This window comes from Anomalospiza imberbis, chromosome 9 (genome assembly GCF_031753505.1).
Source record: "Anomalospiza imberbis isolate Cuckoo-Finch-1a 21T00152 chromosome 9, ASM3175350v1, whole genome shotgun sequence".
In the NCBI taxonomy this organism is placed as follows: Eukaryota; Metazoa; Chordata; class Aves; order Passeriformes; family Viduidae; genus Anomalospiza; species Anomalospiza imberbis.
In genome coordinates this window covers 25,289,526-25,315,094 of record NC_089689.1, presented here as the reverse complement: position 1 = coordinate 25,315,094, position 25,569 = coordinate 25,289,526, and the positions used below count along the sequence as shown (strand labels likewise).

At 38.7% G+C, this 25,569-nt stretch overlaps 1 long non-coding RNA gene across 2 annotated transcripts in view; it reads left to right on the top strand.

Annotated features, from left to right (window-relative positions):
- The window catches only part of LOC137478724 (uncharacterized), a 32,752-nt gene that overhangs the window by 6,561 nt on the left and 622 nt on the right, over positions 1 to 25,569 (top strand). Inside the window, exons 2-6 of one of the 2 annotated variants that reach the window (XR_011001757.1) lie at positions 2,961 to 7,872; positions 8,269 to 10,096; positions 10,850 to 12,307; positions 13,704 to 13,748; positions 14,074 to 16,934. This is a non-coding gene — a long non-coding RNA (uncharacterized lncRNA). Of the gene's footprint in view, positions 1 to 1,578; positions 7,873 to 8,268; positions 10,097 to 10,849; positions 16,935 to 25,569 lie in introns of both variants that reach the window. The other variant, XR_011001756.1, reaches the window with a different exon arrangement.

The window sequence follows — 25,569 nt, the reverse complement described above, 5'->3', positions numbered from 1 at the left end:
CATGAGAAATGAGGAATGCAGTGAGGACCATTCCTGTGCCAAAATTTCAGAGTATATTCCTGTCTACTGTGGAGCCATTCATAGGTTTAACATCAGAATCTTAAATTTGGATATAAAGCTCTCTGTTGTAGAAGCACCATCTTGTGGACAACCAATCAATGACTACTTCAGCACAACTGAAATTTGAAGTATTTAGAAAATCTGGAGGTATTTTGGTAGTTTTTGCAACAAACTGGAGAGTCTTCATATTTCTGGACAATATGGAAACTTCATTCATGTGTAGAAATCAGCATGTGCTTTTCAAAGACAATTTCCACAGGAAGAAATTGTGAGTTGCAGAGAGGTATTAACACTGGGGTGGAACCAAGGATGGTACCCTCAGAACCTTGTTTTAAGTCCAAATCAGCTAAAATACAAGCCTGAATCCTGCCTTGAATTCTCAAAATAGTGTCCTGTAGCACTTGGATAGTACAAATGAGTCTTTAGTGGCAAAATAAAAAATAAGGGCAGAAGGACATCCTTGGAAAAAATTTGTGAAGAGAGAAAGAATAGCAAAGTATGCATGAAAACTAAATCTGGAAAATTTCGAAATATCCTTAAGGAGAGTGTTTGTTTCAGCACAAAGTAGTGGATGAGGTCAGCAACTCCAGACTCAATGAGTCAACACACTTAAGTAGGAAGTAAAAAGAGTGTGAAAACAAGCCTGTGATAAAAGCTATTTTCAGGTTTCAGTATGACCTTGGTAGGATATATTAGATATATTCTATTAAATAGAATAATATATACATATAATTAGAATTTCTTTTTGCTCCTCTGAAGGAATTGAGTTGCTCTATGACACTTTTGTGTTTCTTCCATATGGAGAAAGTAGGAACCTTCCTGATAGTTTTCCATGTAGTAATTAAGGCTGTAACGAAGGAGCCAGAAAATGTGGCGACATCTAGGGAAAGGTTGGCAGAAGTGCCTCCAACTGAAACACCTCCCACTGAAACTGTGGCCACTTTTCCTGTGAAGGGGATGTATCCAGGGAAAGTTTTGTTGGAGTGGCTTATTTGGAAGGGATGCCAAGAGTAAAGAAGATTCTGGTATGTGAACAGGGTGCCATTGCAGCTCCTTTGATGGGAGCAGGACAGGGGCTGCTTTTCCTATATGTGGATGTTTGACTGAGCAAGGGGGTTAACAGGGACAGAAGTTCAGAATTTGGTCATTGCAAAGCCAGGAAATAATTTCTTAGTCCTTACCAATAGTAGTGTGGATGAATCTTCACTTTTAAGACATACCAGTTGCAATACATTTTACTATTTAAAATTACCCTTAGGAGTGAGTGTACATCTGCCACTTTACAGTCTAACTTTAAAATAACCATTTCTTTCATACTGAATTGAAATAATTAGATTTGCATCATTCTGTAGTCTGGGAATTTCATAAACAGCTCATTTGTAACATATATAGATCTGAAAAAAATCACCTTTCTTAATAAGCTAACAGGTACAACTATAAATGCACATTTTCAGTATATTACTAAGAAATTCACAGAAATATCTGACTCTTTTTGCTTCTCATATTCTTTTGGAATAGAATTCTACATCTTTAATGAAGGGCATCTTTGATGAATTGTCTGAGCCAGTGCAAAACCTTTGAGAAAAATGTATATTCCAAATTGTTACCTCAGTCTTCTCCTTAAGGAAGAGAATATTAAAACTTTAACAATATACAGGACTACAATTTTTACCTGAGAGCAAATTCTGCTGGAACCAGCACATGCAATCAAAATCTTTCTTAGTGTGAAGTGAAGCCATGAAAGGACCTTTGCAGCTCCTTTCTGTGGAAGTTCTTTCTTCCTCAAGAGACAGGGAACAGCAGATGCTGGTTGACCCCTCAAGGGAAGAGCAGATGAAGTGGGAACAGCTACTTAGAATTCCCTGCATTTAAATAATAAAGCATGAACAGTTCAGCAAGAGGAGTACAGACAGATATTAATATGGTGTGAAATCTAGAGGAGCTGCAGCCTAGGAAAAGCAAATGAAGATGTAAAGCTTGTCATAAAAGGGTGTTGGAAAGCAAGGATTTATTCCAGCAGTGTCAAGGGAGGGAATAAAGGCTGCTCAATCCCTGCTCTACCAGGTGAGTTCATTGTAGAACAGAGGAAGGACAGGTCTTGGTGTAAAGGACAGACTATTGCCTTATTCTGAGTAGAAGGCTCCAGAAAAATTAATTATTAGTAAAAGCAAAGTCTCTGAAGGAGTAGGAAAAAAGGGTATAATTCAGTGATGCGTCTTGTATTGGATTGTATTATAAATTACAGGTGTTTGTTTATGCCCATATGATAAGGAAGGGAACTGATTACATCAAGAAGAGCAATTTGTTGTACCTTCCTTGCTTAGATACAATAAAATGTTGCAGAGGGTTCCTTGCTAAAAGTTGCAGAATAGTATTTATCTCTCACACTAATAGATGTTTTCAAGAAACTACAGCAGAACTGGAAACACAAAGTTTAAGTGTAAACCTGCAGTAATCCACTGTCAGAAGAATTGTGTAGGTGTATAAAATTGATTTCAAAGGGAATGCAGAGGTGTGACTTGTGAATTGCTACTTTTTAAAGAGGAAAATTTAGTTCACATGTAGGTCATGTTAAAAAAAGAAAGTAATTTTTTGTCCTTATCTCTTTATTATGCAAATTTTTATAGATGTTTTCTTTGGTTGCTTGTAGCCTTTCTGCTATTTTAAATATTCTCAAAATTTTATTGAGATAAAAATGTTAAGAGATGTAATAATATAGATATATGAAGTGATTTAGCATTAAAAAAGACAGATTTTCAGTGGCCATTTGAAAACAAGGCTTGATGTGTTATGTCAATACAAAACTAAATCTATGCAGTTGTACCTTAAGCACTTGTGTTTGCAATGTATAGAGTTGTTCTTTTAAAGATGTCTCTGTCTTGTGTCCCTTCCTCTTCCAGCCCAGTCCCTTTGTCCAGAGCTGTGGTGGTGCCACATTGCTGTGACCCCATTGCACCAGTCACCACCAGAGGATCCACTTCCCCAGGGATGCATCCTGGTACCTGTGCTGTATCAGCCAGGAGAGGAGAAGGACAGGCCCCTGCTGTCACCAAGGACGCCCCAAATCTCTCCTGAGCCTCGTCCAAAAACGTTCCGTAATGTACAGTTCCTTATGGCAGGACACTTCTGCTATTGTTGTGAGCATTTTAACATGCTATCAGGCAATAATTGCTATCACAACTTTTAATTCTGTCTTTCTGTTTCAAATTTTCCTCAGTTCAATCAGAACCAAAAGTTAATGCCCATTGGCTAATTTCCAGTGCATGCCTCCACAGAACAACTGCTGCCTTTAACTGGTGGAGAGATCAAGGCTTCAACTGACAAAAGACATCTGTATTTTGGAAAACAAATTAATGTTTATGTTTTAATTTATAAGTTCCTGGCTCTTTTATGGTTCCTGTTTTTCAAGTAATGTCTCTTTGGATCCCTAGCTGATGGAGAGTCAAAATGGGAAAGGCCCATGAGAGAATTATCACAATAGAACATCTGGTCTGCATTGGAAAAAGCTGAGAAAGATATTCAACATCTCTGAGACCCAGGCAGCCATGAGGCAGTTTGAAAGTCAGTCCATGAAAAATTGTGCAGGTTGTGGCCACCTGGGCCAATCTAGTGTTGTTTTGGGAAGAGCTACTCTGCTCATGAGCATCTGAATTTCAATCTCCCTTAAGCATGAATATGTGAGAGCTGGGAGTGGTATGAAAGGTGTTTGCTTTCCATAATGTTAATCTGACTCCCAGCATTGTCCTAATTATATTGTGGGCTTTTGCCAGTCTCCCAGATTTCTTTTGAGCTTGTAGGCTGGAGTCAAAAGGCTTTCCCAGGGCTTTTGGCATAGCTTTACAGGAAAGTGGATGGAAAGGACTTGGTATATTTTTGGAAGAATATTTTGCATCCTGCTTTAAACTATTCCAGAAGGTAAAAGGACATTAGCTAGACTGTGTGTTGGCTCATGTACTGCTATGTCACTAATGAGACAGAGTTTTATTCCTGCTTTCTGCAGTCACAGACTGTAAGAAATGCAAAGAAATCATGGACCAACCAGGGCAGTAAAGGTACCCCTGGATTCAGAGGGAACAAACGCCTTCCACCACATGGAACTTTGGTCCTTTTAGTCATTATAGCTCATGCAGAACAGAAACAATTTGACATGTATAACAAGAAACATTGCAAATTGTTTGCCAAACAAAGACTTATACTGCAGATGGAAGAACTGATGAAAATTGTTTATAGATGAGGAACTAAATGTAGATTTTTCAAGAACAAGGTTGCTGTCTTCCTTGCCAAGACAAACAAATCTGATAGACCATCTCATTGCTTTAGGCTGCCTGAGGACCCACTGGAAAGTCTATGGACCTTTTTCCACAGAAAATTTGTGTATTGTCAATACATAAGTGTATTGTCCACAGTTACACTGTGGCAGCTGCAGAGGAAGTGGAAGGTTCTCAGGAATACATTAGGGAGAACTGGATTTTTGGCTTCTGAAACAGTGTGAAGTGCTTTTGGAAACAGTGGAAGTTTATAAGCTGGATGTTACTGCTACAAAAAGTTATCTGTGAGTTAAATATAATAGTAATTAATCTGCTATCTTTAGTTCTTAACACTAACAACACAATGAGATTGAGAATTGCTATCTTTTAGAATTGCAGTTTCCAAGATGCCTTCATTTCTGTGAACCTACCCTGGTCTGCACTTAGAGATTTTCAGTGTTACCTTTAGAAATCTGTGCACAGATGTTTTTACAAAGCACTGTGTAATCATCCCAAACAATGGTTTTAATGGGCCAGTTATTTGGGAAATCATGTAATGAGAACATAAATACAATCCCTGATACTGACATAAAACATGTATTAGCAAAATAATATAGTTTGTATTTCCTTGATATAGAGCAGACCCTGGAAATACATAACTCATCGTGTTCTTAAAATTCTGTTATATCTCTAAACATGTATATTGGCAGAGAGGCCCAGCAGCATCCTGGGCTGCATTAGGAAGAGCATTGCTAGGAAGTCAAAGGAGGTGATCATTCCCCTTTGCCCAACACTAATAAAACTTCAGTGGGAGTGCTTTGCTCAGTTTTGGGCTCTCCACAGCAGGAAGGACATGGACATGCTGGAGGGAGGGCAGGAAAGGGCTGTGAGGGTGGACAAGAGGAGCATCTGTCCTGTGGCTGCCCAGGGAGATGTTGAAGTTGACATCATTGAAGAAACTCCAAACTCAACTGGGCAAGGTCCCGAGCACCCTGCCCTGGGTGATCCAGCTTTGAGCTGGGCTTGGGCTGAGTGATCTCTGGAGATGCTTCCAGATTGGGAATATTTGAGGCAGTTTGCTTGTGTCTTGTCAGTGTTTTAGCTGCAACTTGACTCTGGAGGAATCCTAAGGAGAGCAAAAGCTGTGACCCCAGAAATTCATCCAGATGGCTGAGGCCCAGAAAAAGCATAATAGGAGCTGCTAAGTATTCTGAATGTCTCATCAGAGTGATATTTCACTTGAAAATACAAAATAGAAATTACTGGGGTCTTAATGACACTGAATACTCATAATGTTCTATCACTTCAGCTGGACTGCAGATGGTAACAACCTCTCTCTATCTGAACACACTTTTTTTAGTTTAAACTTGCTCTGTAAAATCTTCACATATATTTTACTCTAGAAATTAATACTTGGTGTTTTACAGTGCAGAATTTATTTGCTGGTTTGTTCCACGCTTTCTTTCCTTACTACTTTGTTACTGATATTAACAAATTACAATCTATTTTGACATATTACTTCAGTAATAAGCACATACTATGTCTCAAGGAGTTGAAAATATCATAATTTGAGCAAGGTAAAATCAAAACATATAATTACATTGCATATTCTATGCCACTTAGTTTGTAACTATTCTTACAGTATCTTCAAAATAAGGAAGATGAAATTCAAAAAGGGCTTTCATAGTTTAAAAATATTTATGTTGAAACAAGATTTATGTTGAAAGGCAAGGATAATTTTTTTTAATCAGCTGAATAGTGGTAGGAAGATTCACCTGTGGTTTTTCTTTATGAAAATTCCAAGGAGCTAACTTGCAATATTGAGAATTCCCAGGTCCTTCTTCTTTTGAAAATTCTTTGTCTTTTTATATTGCCTCTTAAGGAAAGAGGAAACCACACTGGAAAACAAGAAATTGACCAACATTGCACAAGTAATTAGGAAATAAATAGATTATAAAGCATTTTATTTCATTTTGGTTTTGCACTTCAGCAAGTGAAACAATGGGTAAATAACCTGTTTCTTTATTATCAATATATGGAGTCACATTGGGTGACAGACCAAAGCATAAATGTATAAATAACACCTGTGATAATTATTAGAGGACATTAGATTTTGCTGGGGGTGAGCCCATTTTGAAACCACAAAATTAAGACTTCTGAAGAAAATAACACATGAAGGTCAAATGTACTTAGTCATTGGCTGCTGTCTCTGCACCACTTTCCCCTGACTTAATGCTTTTACAGCACATCTCTGATTCAGTCTCCTCTATCCTGTGTGGGATGGGGTTTTTGGGGGGGAGAGTATTACTTTAAATTGACACCTCTAGCAGCAGTTCCTACTTGTACTGGTTCCCTTTTATAAATGTGTAACCTATTATATCTATCCAAGCTTGGCTGAGCTCCAAGTCACCCATTTCTCAGTAATACAGGAAATTAAATCTAATGTCTAATAAGCGTAGAGGCTTATGCAACCTTCATTCCCTGTAAAAAGTATTAAATAACATAATAATATTACCTTGTCTTTTGATTGCTAGAGAGCTGTGCACTTAGTTTTTATGTAGACCAAACTGGCTCTGCATTTGGGCTTGAAGAGTCTGGGTTTATCCATCCTTTTTTGCTGACTTACTGAATTTAGCCTGAAAAATTCTCCTCTTGTTAAAGGGCCTCCTGAAATGTTCATGTGTAGGGTTTGGTCCCTTTCTCCACTTCTCCCTTTGTTCCCACAGAGGGCTGTGTCCCCCACGATCTCATCCTGGGGGTGCTGCTGCTTTCTCATTCATTCTCTCTCTCCCAGGATTTTCCAGCCTGAACAGATTTCTGCGTGTTCCATCCCATTTTCTGATAATACCCACCACAGCTCTGTGTCAGTTGGTGCAGCCTTTAAAAATGCAGACATCTGACTTTAGGCCATAGGTTAGCAACATAATTTCAGGGCTTTGTCTCCTGCATGTAACCAGTTCAATAAGTGAATTTATACTGAATAATTTTAAACTGTTACAGCCCTCTGAAACCATTTCTCTCTTGCTCCTGTAATACATAAAGTGACATAAGGTCACTGATGCTGTGGAAATTGGTTTTGGAGTTGATATGCTAATTCAGCAAGAAATCAGTTCTAGCAGAAAGGCAAAGAAAATTATTTTAATCTGGTGTCATGCTACTTTGTTAGCTTTTAGGAAAGAGATAATTAAAATATTCAGGGGAGTTCCAAGTCTGTGGAAAAAGTACCACTTTGGAGATTTAAGGTTATTTTTGCCTCGCAGTTTATTAGCTTCTTTTCTGAAAGCAGATAAACTGAATGTGATGGACACAAATATGACATTTTCACATGCTCAAAAAAATAAGAAATAAGTTATTTTTTAAATCTGAGTTCTGTATAAGAATAAACTTGGTTCAGTCTTTTCTGTGTCATTCACCCCATGTTTACAGTAACAGCTCCTGCAATTTTGTGGATGAAAACTTCCGTGCAGATACATCCAGTAATGAGGATGCAGTATGCAACTAATTGCAATGGAGAACAAAATCACATTAATGGTGCCTGAGGAGAAAGAGAATCTCTGCACTCAGTGTGAGTAAGGGGTAGCCAATCCCTTTTATATTTCCAAAACAAATATTTAAGTTAAATTGAAAACAATAGTTGATCTCTGAGAATAATCACTAAGAGTTTGAAAGCCCTATTTTTTTTTCAGAACACTGCACTTATGCTAAGGAATTTCCAAGCACAAAAATTAAAATAACTTTAATGCTTACTGTATGAATATGCCAAAGGAAAAAAAATTACTAGCATAAACTCCTTCATCTTTCTGAGATGAAGAACAGAGAAAATAAAAATGCATTTCTAAGAAACATTTTTTAAATATCTGAATTATAAAAGTAGTGCTGTCATTGTCATATTATAGAAGATATTTTGATTTTATAATAAAGAAAAAAAAGACATTTTACTCTCTGTTCTTTCATGAAACAGGTACAATGCTGCTGTTTGCAGAGGAAGGACACCAGCTGCAACAAGTGCAGTGTCTGTTCTAGAGTGAGGGATGAGCTCCACTGGACATGGGTTGGCTTCCCTGGCTGCAGTGCTCAGTGTTTCCTTTTAGCAAGTCTGAGATTGCTCCAAGTCTTCATCTCCTCCTGCACTTTATACTAATGCAAGTACCAGGTTGTATGTTATTGGAGAGAGAGAAATAGAAAATGCAGTTCAGTGTTTTATTTCATGCTCCCCAAGGTTACTCAGACAGATAAAATGTGTGCTGCACTCAGCTTGGAGATCTTGCATTAGAAATCCTGGCTCCCCTGTGCTTTCCTGCTTTGCCTGTAGCTGATAAGAGAGCTCATAACAGGAACCCCCTGTTACCTCAGCTGCAAAAGGTTCTGAGAATCTAATGGCCTAGAGAGTGGAATTTAAATTTATTTTTGTTTGGCTTGTATTTCAGCAAGCATTTAAAAGATCCCCCAGTTTATCTTTGTCAGAGAGTGTTTTTCTTTTGGCTTAGCTTGGACACCAATCTCACTGTTGAGTTTACATTTATGGAGTGGGACACAAGGTTTTCTCCAAGCATTCAGTATTATGATTTTGACTTTGCAAGTCTTGTTGCTTGGGATAGGTGTAAAAGTCGTGTCTGCATGTACAGCAAGAACAGAACTGGGGTGTGGATGCTGCTACTTAGTCAATTGAGAAGGAACAAAAGTAGTTTTGAAAGCTGCCTCTCCTCTTGGCTGGCAGGCAGAAGAGTTGGTAAAAGCTGCAAAGACAGCTGAGCAAACTAATGATGGTATTTATTATACATTTTATTTTGTAGGTGGATTTTTTGGAATAGTTTTTAAACTGTGATTATTTTACTCTCCTTTAGCAAACCCTGTGTGACCACAGCTGTTTTTCCAAAATGCCTCGGTTACTTGCTGTTGGTGCCGCCAGTCGAGTTCTCACTCCACATAGCAATGTCCACAAGGTGGTGCCACAGCTAAGAAATTCACAACAAATGAGGCCAAAGTAATTTGATAATCCTGTCTACTTTTTGTAACTGACTAAAATATCAGCATCATTACAGAATTAATAATTATTTCATAAGGCAAATATTGCATGTTTGCAAGCTCTTTTTTTAAACCACTTGTGTGAGCTAAGGTGGGTCTGTCTGCTGAGCGAGAGCAGCATCCACACATCTGTGACTGTCCCAAATCCTGTTCAAAAATGAAGAGGCAGCTCGGCTTAGCAGACAGGCTGATAAAGAGCTGTGTATTTCCTAGAAGGGTTACCTGTGCCAACACTGACACGTGTCTCATGTTTTTGTCTGGGTCACTTCACCAGGAATCAGCCTGAATCCTGACAAGCAGAATAGTTCATGCACAACTTCAGCCAAGACAGCTTCCACTTACCCTGGACTGGCTATGGCACATCAGACCCGAATTTCCTGAGTTTTTTCTAGAGCCAGGCTCTCTGCCCTATGCTAATCTACAGCTGACTTTTAATTCCAAAGGGTATGAAGTGCTTACAGAGGGACCTGCACAGATGCTCAAGTTTCTGAGCATCTTTCTAGAAAAGATCAGACTAGAGAAGGTACAAGGCAGTAACAGGGAATATAAGATGTCACCTGTCCAGTGCAGAAAAGACAATAAAACTTCCAGGGAAAAGTTGTTTCTAGGGATCTGGATGACTTCTGTATGTCCCAGAAGAGCTGAAGTGCAGCAGGACTTGGCCATGCCCCTGAGAAGGTGTGTGCCAGTTCTTCAGCTACCCTTGGCCACATGGTGCTTCTTGCACCCCTGCCCTGCTCCCCTCAGTGGCCTCTGCAATCCAGGTATTTGTGCTAGCACAAGAAATACTCCCTGTCAGCTTCTGCAGTGACAAATTAAGTTTGAATCATTTATTCAGTACATAATTTTGTACCAAAAGCAGCAAGAAAAAGGGATACCTTAAAATACCATTCAGAGAAGCAATGCATTGACTTGCCTCCAACTAGAATCTCTCTTTGGTAGGCCTGTATCAGAAAGAGAAAAATAACAGGGTTTGCATAATGTTTCCTCTAAATTGCTACATTTTATTGCTATGTTATTTTAAAACATACTAAAATTCTTCTGGCTAGTAAGAGACTCAGTGGAAATTATGTATACCCAGGAAAGATGGTTTATCCCCCAGTTATAAAGTAGAATGAGAGTTAGAAGCTTATTGAGTCCAATTCTAAAAGTTATCAAATAGCACGGTGGCCATCTATTTTGTTTTTAAGGGTCATATTTATAAATTATATTTTAAAGTGGTTTACAGGATTTTGAAACTTTGTATTGGTTTCAACATCTGTTTGAAAAAGTCAGTATCTAACCTGAGAACTAACTAAAAATATAAAGTCATGAACAGGTCAAGTAGATTTAATTTCTGAGTCAGTCTGTTGAGTTAGCATGAACTGAATCATGACAGTCAGAGTATTCCTGTAAGATTTTTCTGAGTGTATGGCTGCAATGTGTCTTGAAATTAAACTAACATATTTCTAGTTTAGTTTGGACTTTGCTTTTTTCTTTGACTTTGCAAAATTCTTTCAAAAATGTTTACTTTTCAGATATTTTGCACAGAGAAAAAATGTTGCTCTATTCTGAAGGGAATGAATGATAGAGTATCCAAGATCATACATCTAAGTCTCCACAGTGTGGAAACTCCAGGTATGCATTATTTTAGCAATTTAACAACTGAGTTGAAATCCTGAACACTCTCCCTTGCAGTATTTGCAACAATTTTCTGCTTTTATTGGAAATCCCATAAGTATTTTTAAAAGATCAAAACTGTTTTTCCCCTAAGCCTGATTTTCTGGTTTCCCATTTAGGCAGTCATGAACAAAACCTGCTTCAGCTCTATGCCTGAATCTTCCTGGGAGGAGGAGACTTGCAGTGTTGTGAGTTAGAAGCCAGTGTGAGCCTGGCTCAGAAATCCTCCTGCCGATGCAGGGCGCTCACCGGAAGCAATTGAGGATGGCAGTGGTATCCTGCAGGATGTGTGTGACTGCTCAGCGGGGGCTTGATTTACACAGGGCCACATTATAGATTATACATTCTGGTAATTGTGGTATTGTTATTGCTGGGCTGCATCTCAGCACAGGAAGCACATATAAGCACATTTGAAGTGATAACATCCACTCCTGTTTAAAAAGTAATATTTTATTCCTGTACATAATACAGCATTTGCAAGGGAAAATGGATAATGTACTAATTAGTACTTAGCATTACTTCTAGGGAAAAAGCTGATTTATTATGGGAAGGCCACAACCAGCATTTACAAATAAATCTACTAAAACTTTTAATCACTTTATTTTTTTTTTTCAGTATGGACTGTAATCCAGCATCAGGAAGGAGACGATGCATTGCCATCTGAAACACAGCAAAGATCAAAATACGTTTTCAGTGTGCCACCAAAACCAGAGTGCTAGGTTTCTGTTAAGGGGAATGAGTAATACCATTCTAGCTGCACAGGTTGCTGTGAGTGGGTAATAATTCCATCTAACTGATAGGACAGATTATGTATTCTGCAAGAAAATAAATAATCCCAGGTAAAATCTTGCCCTTATTTCTTCAGCTCAATGAGAAAGCCCACCCACCATACCCACTTAGCTGAAGCTGCTCTATGCATACTTGTCTAGCTTTAGGATTCAGGAACAGGTCTGCTCTCCATCCTACATCCCCAAGCCAGCCTTGTTCAGGAAGACATTGCCTCCAACCTTGGTGTGGAATGAGAAATCTTTTCCTGCTGCTGCTCCCAGGATGTGGGATGTGGGTTGACCCTCAGCTCTGCAGCTGCAGGCAGTGTGTGTGGAGGCCCCTCTCAGAGCCTCTCTCCCCATTTCTCTTAAAAAGTGTAGGCTTCAGACCTTTCTGTGCACCCAGGGAAATTACTGATCCAGCCAGGGCTCACCCAAGTTCCCTCCTGGGGGGAGATATGGATCTGTTCAGGAGCGGGATGCAATAGCCATTCCAAATTTTGTGTGCCAGCCTATTCTTCTCAGACAGCACAAACTGACAGAACACAGGTAACATATTGTGCATGCCGTGCCTATTTCTTACTTTCTTTTGTCAGAGAAAATAGATTAAAATTGGTATTAATTTTCGTTCTTGTTCCTTCAATAATAGAAAATTACCAGGGAAGAGAAAATAAGACAGATTTTGTTCTCTAGAAAGGCCTTCCAGCTAAATGTTGGGGTTTTTTTTAATATTATGAAACATTTTTGCCTGCCTTAATAGATGAGAAAAGTAACAGTAGAACTGTGAAACAAACTAAAACATCAAAAATATTGACCTGTGGACCATAGCTAAATCTATATTCTTATTTGTAATGGTGTTGCAGATCAATAATACAATGCTATACTGATGCTATACTGTATACATTGATTTGTTGAATTGATAGTTATGGATGAGGTTCTAAACAGACACTGCAACATAGAATAAAGGACTGACCTACTAAAGATCGAATAATAAAACAGATCTCATAAAAACATCTAAGTAATCCAAAGCCTAATGATTTGTTTCACAGTTTCATGAAAAAACTTTTTATTGTTTTCTGTCTATATTATTTAACATTACGAATACATTTTCCTTTATAAATTTTTAATGCTGTCCCTAGTTTTAACTTGTAATACCCTATTTAACAAAGGAGCAGCTTCAATCATACTGAGAGTACTTATGCAAGTTTTCACAGTTGATTGCTGGGATGAGAGCTGTAAAAACAAAGATCAGGTGAAGATCCTTTCTTGGAACATGCTAGGATATGAGTCTGTATTTTTATTTGTAGTTCATAGGTCTATTAAATAGACAATAATAACTTTAATCAAATATATTTATATTTTTGTGTGTCATTGAAATCAAACAGCACACCTACATGGCTGCAGCATGTGTGACTCTTCCTGCAGTACGATCAGGTTTTGGCTTTCAGTAGGCAGTAAGACATGTTGCCTGCAAAAATATCACACAACTTGAAAAGGAGACTCTAATTTCATATGGAAAATTTATTTCACCTCTTACATGACATCAAAATCACTGTGCCTTTAATTGTGACTATGGAAATGAAAATACCAGGCCACAGGATTTGCAATTAACTTGAGACATCCAGAGGAAATTCTGTAAGTTGCTTTAGTCTCTTTATTTTGCCTTTTCTGAAATCTGTCTGATTTTTGTTTAGTTTATAAGAGCAATTGTTAGTGGAAATGTCTGTGTTTCAGTTGAAGGGCTCTAACAAGCTTTCTGGCCTCACTTGAGCAGTGTAACAGAACACCCAAAACAACTGAGATGTCTTTCGGTCTAAGATATTTGGTTTAAATATTCTGTTAAATACTTGAGAAGGTAAGAGTTCCTTAAGCATCAGAAGACAGAGAGTTTAAAGATCAGACTTAGCCATGCCTCCTGCATTTACTTCTCCAGTAAATCTGTCAGGACACTGACCAGCTGGGCTGCCAGATGTACTCCTCCACATTTTGGGTAGGTGATCACTTGGGCCTGGGATCTACTGGACAAACTATGCCTGAACCCATTTGCAGTTACTTTAGGTGACATACTAAAATGGTCAGCATAAGCTTAAAAGACTTTATCCAGCACTTTGACAGCATGCCAGAGGAAATTCCTTGGGATTCAGAGTCTAAGATTTCATTTCAATTAATTGTCAGAATGATTAATATTATTTATTCCACTCTAAGGCGCATTTTAATCTAAACCATGGTCAGACAGTGTCAGTGCATGCAAAATGGTATTTCTTCCTACATAAAAGCCCATCTAGATATAATCCAGTTTGCTCTCCTGTCTCTAGATTTAGTCTGCAAGGATAACAGGAATGGAGACTGCAGCTGGCCTAGGATTCCCTTGCACTTGGACCTCATATAATTAGGCAAGTCTATTTTCCCACCAAATAAAATTATTAAAAGCAACAACATTATGAATTGAAACGCCTCAAAATTGTTAAATTCTGTCCAGTTTGGAAGAGGAGCTTTATCAGGCATTGGAGCCCAGTGGGCAGAGTACTGGGCAGGGATTGAGAAATTTGAGTTCTCTTCCAAACTCTCCTGACTTTCAAATGACCTTGAGCTGTCACTTCTCTGTGCTGCAGTTTCACAGTCTGTATGAGCAGGATAATAATCCTCCACAAAGGTTTGAGAGTTGCTGAAGGATGGATTTGTATGAACACAACATTTCTTGCACTAGCCTGAGCTAGATGCAGCTGTGGTTAGAGGTGGCCAGGATTTTGTCAATTCCACATCTACTCCCAGAAAATGTGGGAAATTTTCATTGTTAGACTCCTTGCTTTGAGTTGTCTGTCAAAACACATTTTCATGTTAAAGGTCTTTCTTATCTTCAGACCATTACAAAATATCTCCAGAAAATTTCATTTTATTTAGTTATGCATTAATACTCACAATTCATACTCCTGTTACTGGGAACTGCAAAGTGCCTCTCAGGATCCTACAAAAAATTACTTAACATAGATAATGTATCTTTGACCTAAAAAAGAAAATACTTTTGCAATATTATGATTAGTAAATGTGGGGAAAAAATATCTGTTGCTTTATGTTGTAAGATATTTCAATTTGCCTTTCAGTTTGAAAAATTCCCCTTGAAAGGACAATTTTTTTTTTCAAATTATATCTTGATTTTACACATTTTGTGTTAATAGACAACAAGCTCTGTGCACAGAAAAGAAGTCTACTTTCAAAACTGCTGAATGGTTTGACCTCAAGGGAATAGAAACTGTTGACTCATTGTTTTTACTGCATATAATATTAGTCCTTTGTCACATCCAGGGAATGACATCATCTTCCTCATTGTTAGCAGCAGGTTTGAATAACAGAAAAAGTGCAGCATTAGTTGTCTGCTGTGTTTGTTCTTAATAAATGAATGGATATCTGGTACCAAGAATCAGATTAGGGGTTTTGAGTAACATTTAGAAGAAGTTTGTGCCCAGACCGTGCAAAGAGCTTTGCTCCTGGCCACCATCTGCAGGGCAGTGGAGCTGGCTGGAGCGCGGAGCCTGCAGAGGGAACATCACTGATGCTTCTGGCTGCTCCAAAGTGATAAGAGGAGGCAGGAAAGAAGAAACTAAGGACAGAATGAAACAGATCTGTTCTTCAAGGTCAGCTTAGTAAAAGGAATCCCTGCACTTCTGTGAATCATACTGCTCTGGAATCTAAATTTATGAAAAGTAATTATCTGCAAAGAAGTCATCTCTAGGACACACAAACAAAAAGGGAACTGGTTATCTTCAAAATGCAGCATTATAAGTATTCCATCCATTCCAAATTTTTATTCATGTCTATTAGTCTTCTACTCCCTATAACTGAAGTATCTATGTCCTAGTCTCAAAGAGTAATTCCTTATCAGAAGTATTTTGTTATATCTGCTTCATGGAAGAGGGATACATCATTATAGAGAGTGATCAGGCTGGTGGAATTCATCTTTAACGTGATAGATCACCTTCTTCTATGGCAAAGACTAAGTGTTGCTTCCTGAAGAATAAATATTGCCAGTGAAAGAGAGATTCTTTAAGAGTCTGACAGAGTGCCAAATCCTAATCTGCATTACCCACTGCCTCGAAGCTTTCCCAGGAAAATGTGATTATTTAACTATAAAATTATACCTTTGTGGTTCCAAAAATGTTTATGCTGAAGATAAATTCCTGTGTTGAGAGAATGAATCAAACTGTACTTTGAAAAGCTGAAATCCATACAGCTGTGAGAGAAGCACCCATGCAGGAGGCTGGGAAAACTGGAAGCAATGGGTTAAGGAATCCAGGGTGGCTTAATCACAGAGGTCCACATACCAAGAGTGGACTCAGGCAGGGGCTACACACATGGAAATACTTCTAGAATACCAGAGCTAAGAATGAAGAGACAAGCCATGCTGTAAAAGATCAGATCAGACCTTGCTGACTTTGAAGCAGAAGAGATCTCTGTTCTCTGATGCAGGTAGAGAGACCTGCCTTGCATGTAAGTGGCTCAGATTGGAGCAGGTGCATCTATCCCAATTCCTATCCCAAACTTATATCCCAACTTATCTGTTATGAGAAGTAAGAAATGGTACACTTTTTTTCTTTATGTTTCCTATGGTTTTGCTATTTTCTGTTCCAGTCCAGAGTTCAACATTTCCAAAAGGTCTCAAGTAGCATGAATTTTGGTGAGGCCAAATCACTTGATTTTCCCTTGCCTTGTTTAGAAGAGGCTTTACTTGAACTAAAGCAATAATGCCAGCCATTTCCCTTCATCCTTTAAAATTACGGGCCACCTCTAAAGAACTTGGCCTCTCTTTTGTGTCACTTTTTGACAACTCATTTGAGTTAAACAGGTTGCTGTGGCCAAATTAAATGCTTGGGAAATGGACCATACAATTAATTTGCAATAGTAAGTTGTCTCAGCATCATTTCTCTTCCTCTCGAGGGGAATGCTGGCTCAAGCAAAAGAAAAGATTAACGTAATAAAAATATTCTAAAGACATCCTGTTAATTGTCCCAAGCTCAGATGGTATTGTCTATTCTTCTGTTGTGCACAGCCAGCAAACAGTGTAAAATCCAGAATTCCTTCCCACCATGAAAGCAGAGCTTCAGTGCTACAGAATAATCCCTGCCTTTCTGGAAAGCAGATGAAAATGTGGTGTGGCAGAGCTTTGCTTTGGGTTTCAGAGGTGAGCTCAAATTTGCCCCATTTATGAATATAATAGTAGGACTTGTTAATTTAGACACATCAACAACTATAATTGAGGGAATAAAGGTTTGTGAAAAAAAGGAAAATTGCAAGCAAAGTAACAAATTTGGTGGGAAAAAAATATTTTTTTTTCTTCTGAATATGCAAATGAGGCCTCCCATGTTTGTTTGGGGACAGAAAACACTTGAGGTTTTAAATTCAGCCAAACCAGAAATTTTCATTTACAAATGCATTTGCAGTGTTGACCTTGAATATCACATTAAGTGGCGACAAATCTCATAGAGAAATAAGTTAATATATCAAATAAAACTCAGAAACATTCACAAGTGACTGAGTGAAGCAAAGCTTGCAGAAGAGTTAGATTAAACAAGAGGCTGTAATTCTCTATTAGCTCTAAAATTTCCTTAATAAGGACAAAGTCTGATTTTTGCTTACATGAAAATAGTCATAAAATGTGTAAGAAAACAGAGAATGTTGTTTGCTTCAGTTCCTGTAAACTAATCAGGCTGGATGATGAGCCTTCCTGTAAGTGGGAGCGCTGCTGAATACTATGCATGAAACCCTGTTCCTCCCCTCATAAACAGCTCGAGCTTTGCCTATGTATCAGTGCAGAAAAATAAGTATTGACTTATTCACAAATTACTTTTTCGGCACTGGATTCCCAGAAATATATTTGTATAACAGCATTTAGAATCAAATGAATGTGTTAATAACCAGGTTTTCTTTCATTTTATGGCCTTAAAGACACTTTGATCTTATAAAATCATGTTTGTCATCTCAGCTCTGGTGCTCACTTCCTACCTCTTCTTCTAAAATGAATTTCTGACATCTGTTCAATATGCCCCTTTTCATTTTATTTCAGACTGCTAATTAAGATGTTTCTTAATATTTTATCAAACAAACAGGTTCCATACAAGATGCTGACTTGTTCTCAGGGTTTTTTTTATGTCTTTCCAAAGTGAAATATTTTGGATGTGGTACAGTGTGTTCACATGTCAAACATGGATATTTTAATTCTGTCATTCCCCAGAACAGTAAAGAGAGAAAATAAATCAGATGTTTTATCTGATTGTACTTTGATCAGGTTTTTCTCTGTTCTCAAAAAGAACAGCATGGAGCTTCACTTGCTCCACAAAAAGCATTTTTAGCTCTGAAAATATTTTAAAGATATCTCAGGAAAGCCAGACCCAACACTTACAGTTCTACTCATCTTAAAAAAAGACTGTCTCTCACTGTTTTACCATGATCATAAATGACCATTTAGGATCTCCCTGTATTTAATCTCCATTATATGAACTGGGAAAAAATTATGAGTAGGAGGCAAAATTGAACAAAATTTCACTTGCCATAATACTTCTATCACTGTCCATCACTGACATAAGTGGGTGATGAAAAATGTCTGTAATTGTGCTTCTGGGTACATCCTGATACATAGCAATCTAGGAAATATTGACACTGTGTGACACAGGTGGGGGAGATGTGTGAGCTTTCCCATCAGGGAATTTTCCTGGGTTTGAAGTATAAATTGAAACTAAAAATGTTAGTGATTAAGTTCATGGTGGCCATGAAAGGCTAGAGGCCGTGGGAGGGCTTGTGGTTTTTAACAGAAAAGGCAGAAAGGGTTGTGGGCAAACAAGAAAGTAATGCTGCCTTCCTTGTGTGATACTCTTGCTATAGGCAGTGGATGTTGCAGATTGTTCTGAACATTGAGTAATTCAAGAAAACAATACAACTATGAAAACCCAAAAGTTAGATTTCAACTGTTTTCCAACTCCTTTGTTACCTTCTCAAATTATTCTGCAAATATCCAGAGCCTAGACCTGTGGGAAGTCTCCAAGGAAAAGTCTGAGGAAGGCATTCTTCAAAATAATTTACCATTTTGTTTCCTCAGCAGGGTAGAAACTAGATAGAGCTGTTCTGCCTCGCCTCAGTCTTTCCATTTATAGAAAGTACCCAATAAGATATAAACCTTTTTGAAATGTTTGGGAGACTTCTCTTTGCTCCAAGGGAGCTGGTGTTCTTAATATTTATGATATGTACCCAAAATGATTTCTCTCTTTTAGTGTCTCCAGTGCAAAATCATTACATTGCCAGGAATAAATTAAGCCTAACTTGTGGGGGAAAAAAAATTGGATTCCATCATGTGTTTCATATTTTACCATTATGAAAATGGTATATTAAATTCAAATACTTCAATTGTACCATTAGATGTTGTCATTATGTGGCTGGCTAATTGATAGGTTATTCAAATGAACATTGTAATTTTAGACTTCTTAGAAGCATCCATGTGAAGAATTTCCAAACTTCAGAGAAGTAAACTGGGTGCTAGGAAGGAAAAACATGTACTGAGAATATTTCCTAATGCATGTCACTGAAAAATCATTACATAACTGCCGTGTGCATTCCGGGACTTGGTGCAGTCTATTTTTAATACCCGGTATGAAAGAACTTCCTGCTACTTTTTCTCTTTGAAAGCTGCTTTGTGGTTCATTAGATCATGTTGTCAGGCCAAGTTTTCTGCTATCCTTAAACCTCAATTTTTCCTTTTTTTTTTTTTTTTTTAAAAAAAAAAAAAAAGAGAAACTGTATCAAAAAGAAGACTCTGCTGAGTATAAGATACCTTGGAGAGTAAGGTACATTGTGTAAGTGTTGCAGTGGTCCCAGAACTGAACACTGCCAGGCCAGGCCTAGTATTAAACCCAAAAGAAATCTAAACATAACAAACACATGCATATTTAAGAAAGGCAAAAGAATTTGTATGCCAAACAACAGCACCTAGCAAAAAATTTCAATTATGAAAACAGATGTATTTTTTTTAATTAGAGTAGTTTTAATTTCATACTGATCTCTGGTGTTATCACAGGTCACCATTTTGACCATAATTTGGATAATCATGACCATCAAGATAAGCATTTTGCTTAAATGCAATGAAAAATTTTCAAACACAGGCTGTGCAAGATATTTCAGAATATTTTAACTGCAGAGAAAGTTTACAGCATTAGTGTAGTTTTGCTGTTAAAATCCAGGACAGACAGACTGACAGAGATGAGATGGCCACAGGGACCAACATTTTCACCTCCTCTGACTTCCTGCAAAACAAAGGCCACAGGACCTCCTGAGTTAATTTATTTTCAAGCAAGAACATATCTTTTAGGCAATGGTACAATCAAGTGACAGAGAACCCACTAAATCTGCTAAAAGTATTTAAAAGTATTCATTTTATGGACAAAAAATGTTTGTACTTGCAAATTAACAGGCAGTTCATTGCACATTAGAAAGGCCTTCTGTGACTCTCATACATTCATCCCTAGCAGAGGAATGGGATGACAATTTTTGGTGCCAAAGAGCACTGGGTGGTAATTGCTGTGACTCTTGCTGTGAACCTGCTCTGGAAGTCTCTGGCAGGGAGGCAGTGGGACGTGTCAGCACAGGAGTGGAACAGGGCACACCTCAGCTGCCCTCCCCGCCACCGCTCCCACAGCCACCACTGGTACCCTGAATCGGAGCGTTCAACGTAGGGAGCAGCTCCTGAGCTGCCTCAGTTTTCACAGAAGGCAAACAGTTAGCTGTGGGAGATGTGGAGCACTCTGGGGACTGTTAGATGATGCTTTCCCTGGGGCTTGTGATGGTAAATTGCACTGATGAGGATATTTAGGAACCCCAAAGCTAACAATATATTTGGACATCCCTTTCTGTTGCTTTGACATTATCCCACCAGAAGCAATTCCTTTCCCCTTCACTCTGCTGTCTCTGTAAAATTTCATCTTCACAGAGTACTTTTGGATCATTTATTTCTGCACTTTTGTAGATCTTTCAAGTTGGTTTTGTTGCCAAAGAGAATGGTCCAGTCCTCAACTATACTGCTCCCATTCTCAATTGAGCACACTCCCCTCTCCCTCTTCACATCAGAACACTCTGGAATTATTTCCTTTATTTTCATTTTTATTTTCAGAGGAAATATCTTCATCCAAAAAGATGAAATGTGACTTAATTCTGCTTACTCCAGTAAACTTTTTATTAAGAAACTCATTGCAGGTCACTTAAAAGTCTTCCACTGCTCTGCTTAACCTTGTCCAGTGCCTCATAATAACATGTTGTTTTCAGTTGCTTGTCACTGTTTGGGCTGGTATTTTCCAAGCCAAGCATCTGCCTCAGGATTAGTTTTTGGCAGTTGCTAGCTAAACCACTGTAGTCATTTTCAAGAACAAGGTTAAAAAAATATTTTGCCCATATTAAAAAATAATAATCTGGTTGCTTCATTCAGAAGTGTCGGTATCCCCATTACAGAAGGAATTTGAAATGGAGCACTGTCACTGGTCTACTTTCATCCATGCACCTTTTAAGCAGCAACTTGGAGTTTGGCGGCACCGCTGCTGTGGTTCCACAGATGTGCATCCAAATGTAAAAAAAGTTAAAAGACTCAAAAAAAGAGAAAATCTCAGTTTGCATGTGATTGGTTAAGAATAATTTACTTTTGTCATTTTGCTGAGTTTTCCAAAGGCCAGCCCAAGCTGACGGAGCGTGCTCCGCGTCTGGGGGCTTTGTGGAGCAGCCGGGTACAGTCTGTGCCCAAGGCAGTGGGGACCATGAGTGCTCCTCCCTTCCTGTGACATCTGGGTGCCTCTCCTGAGTGCAACACCTGCCTTTCTCCTGCTGAGAAAAGGAGGATGGGTGACAAAGATGAAAGAGTGTGGGAGGAGGCCTGCAGCCAGGGAGCAGAAAGTGAGAAGGAGGAGATGAAGACAATAGAGTCCAAGGAGACAACTACTGCTGACCAGTAGTAATTCTCCTAGGACCTCATGGACAGAAATCAATTGTGGAAGCAGTTCTGCATGACTAGGGGAAAAAAAAAAAGATTATACATATTTACATAATGAGATTCTGCTATGCCATGGGAAAAGGTATGATATATTGGGTGAGGAGATTAATAAGTGTCATGGAGATAAAGATAAGGTGCCAGAGGAAATAATTAAGAAAAAATAAAGGTTGGATGTGCAGGTGAAGCAAAGGAAACTAGGAGATGTAAATAGAGTATGAAGTGTGTAAGAAGGCAGGAGCCAGGAAATGGAGAGATGGATAAACAGTGTGGAAGAGAAAGAGCTGGGAGTTACCTTAAAACAGCACAGAGGAGAAAGAAGGCAGGAGCCAGGCAGAAGGAAGAGCATCGAGGGAAAGAAGGGGTGTGAGTACAGATTGAACTCTGAGACTAGGCTGATCTTCTGAGTCAGACATAAATGCAAATTGTGATTTATCTGTAATGGTATAGGAACAGGAATCAGGTATGACTAACATCTATAGCCACATTTTCTTTTCTGGTTAGAGATCTTTATCGTATATTCTGGATCTCGTGAGCCAGAGCCCTGGAGTTAAGGTGACCGCGTGTCATTATCTGTTTATTTTTCAGGCTTCCTCTCTCTGATTTTGTTAACAAACATTCAAGTGCCTAAAGTACAATATATGGCTTTTTTTTAAATCATAGTAAAAAGTATGTCTGCAAAATCCATTTGAAAATGCTACAAGTAATTTTGAAATGATAGGTAGGGCTGCCAGCAGTGTCTCTCACTGGCACAGCAAAGCAAGGCCCTGCCTTCAGCCTGATGGCCTTTCACTGTGGGTGTTTGTCCTCGAAGAGGGCTTGCACCATCCCCAGTTACACTGTGTGTAATTCATCACAGGGGTCAGCAGCACTGCCGTGGCAATTTTACCTCCCACCAGCCAGGAACACGGCCTGGAGATGCAGGAGCAGAGTGGGTAAGGGCTGGGTGCTGCCCCCAGGCAAAGCAGAGCTGGAGGTCACTGAGCAGCAGCCAGGGAGGGGAGTGGGAGATGTCCTGCCCCATGGTACTGCTGGAGCTGCAGAGACACCAGTTCTACTCCTCCAATGGCAAAAGAGGGGGAAACATTGACATTTGCCCCTACCATGGTGATTTAGCTTGCAAGCATTTGCCATTTATGTTAAATTCCAGGTTTTTTAATATAAATGGCAAATGCTTCCCCACGAAAAGTGTGATTGGTCTGTCACATTTTCTGCAAGCTGAAGGCAAGCTTTGCAGAACTGAGCTTTACTTTCCTTTTGAGAATGAAAGCACTGCTGTCAGAAGATTGAGTTGTTGGTGTGTATCAGGTGATAGGAAAACTTACTCTGCACATGGTCTGACATATTTTTTTAATATATACTTGGGATCTGCAGGTGTTGATTTGCTGTCTGTTTATCTGTTTAACATACTGATAGCTTAAATCCACAAACTACACTTCTAATAACAACTCCTAGGGAGAAGGTTGCTGTTACTGCTTGGTTCCTCCTAAAGATTAAACAGAGCTAAAAGTTGGTACATTGACCTCCTGCTTCTTGAGGCAGATCTCTGTTCAAATTCTGACCTACGTCCCGGCTAAAAATGTGTTCAATTTTTTCTTAATTTGTAGTAGATACTTGTGTGCATTACAAAATCATCTTGCAATTTGGCAAATTAAGTTGTCTGTGGTTAGCTCTTGAATTGCAGAGATATTGCAGTGCACTGCAGCATTGCATAATGAGGTTCCCCAGACTTTCCTTACTCGAGTGAGTAACAGCAATTCTTATCTCTAGCGAGCATCAGATTCGTCCCATTTTTGAGAAAAGAATTAGTATCAAATATACGATGGGCATGTTATGCCTTGTGGCTGCAATGTTGTTTCAATTAACTTCCCTGAATATACCAAAATGAAAAGTGTCAGCTTTTTGCCTCAGAGGCCTATAATTAGATTAAATGAATACTGTTAATTATCTACTACCTACTTTACACAAAACAGTATGTTTCCATAAATTAAAATGCTCGTACAGGAAGGAAATTGTTGTTGTCTGTAATACATGCATACAGTGCTGGATTGTGAATACTGTGACTGTATCAAAGTGTAGCACAGCTCTTTGTCTGCAGCCCTTATTTTACAGGAGCTAAAACAAATTACATCTGAAAAATCCACAGAGAGCACACTATTTAAAGCATATATGTTGGTGCAAGGAGGTGATATTACTAAATGTTACAGCGCTCCTGAAACAAATACACTTCTCTCTTTAACAGATGTTCTCTATAAAATTCTCTTAGGGAGATTAAATACAGCTTTGTTTGTGTACCTACAGTCACACCCTCAAGGACTATGTTATGTACAGAGAAAAAACTGCTTTTTCTAGCAGAGTGTACTTCTCCTTTCAGAAAAATTTTAAAAGTCCATTCTGTAGGAAGCATTTACAATTAACAGCTTGGTTTCCAGGCCTGTGTATATTCCAGCTAGTGTGGACTGAACATCTCCTCTGCCTGTTCTCCAGCATTACTAGATGCAAGCAAAAGTTCCTGACTGATCAATTCAGTCCCATCCTGGCATGCCTGATTTGGAAGTGCAGATTTTCAAATGGTGGTACATCACCTCTAGGGTAACATATCTGAAGCAGAAAGTACTCTTTTTTGATTTGACAAAGTGTATCCCAATGTCCCTATTTCCATCAGAATAGATGTTAATAACTTCAGGCCTGAACATGGATCCTCCCTCACCAGAAAATTACAATTAACTTTAGCAGAAGCTCTCATTCAGGCCTGCAATATACTCTGCATATAAATGTGATCTGTACCCAGGACTGCTCTTGTATTTCATTAAGGTCAAACTCTGAAAAGCTTTTGAATGCTCAGTGTTCCTACAAGGCATCGCATTTTATTGTGGTTTGTGCTGTGTATCTTTTCCTTTAAATGTTCATGAGCTCCGTGTATGTAAAAGTGTTCATTAAAATATCATTGTGCTGGTAATAATCTTAATATTGAGGAGTGAAGAGGGCTGTGTTGCAGTAGAAATGCTGCCCCGTTTCCTGCTCTCAGGGTGTAACAGGAGAAAGAAAGACCATCTTGATAGGCACTATCTGCTGAAGGAAAACTTTCAGAGGAGCTGTGAATCGACTTTAACCTTTTAGTGGCTGCACTGTGAAGAAAATGTTTCAAGCTTTCTACCCCGAATTAGGCTTCTTTAAATTAACAGATTCATAAATGCTAATGGCCCTTATAATTACTGCTACAAATATCAGAAAACAGTTACAGAGGAACAAAGAAATGCAACTGGAAACATGGTTCAGTGGTCTTGTACTTCCCTGAAAAGCTGATTATACTTTTGGCTGATTCACTTTCTTTGGAGGGAATTTACCCTTTTTGGCAGTTTGAGTCTGGTTGCACCAACGGCACAAAATGTATCTGGGGATGAGGAAATTGGCTCGGGGTCCTGTGTGTGTCAAACTGAAATTTGCCACCGAGCTCTAGAATTTGTCTTTTAGCCCCTGAGTGCCCCTCGTTTGGTCAGATTCAGAAGCCATTTTAACACTAGTTTAAAAATAGAGCCATTTCATTTGTGGTTTTGCAGGTGCCTTGCCCAATTCCATGCTTTCCCTGCATGACTTATCTTGTAGGATAAGCAGTAATCAAAGGTCAAGGTTATTCCGAAGTATCCAGCATAGGAGAGGTCTCTTGAAGATCCTTAAGCTGAACTTCGCACAATTATAACTGATAATGTGCTGAAAGGTAATTCAAACAGGGAAAAAGTACAAAATGACAAGCAGGAACCTTTGGCACTGTAAAATGTCCCTTTGTACTTAGTGCTTC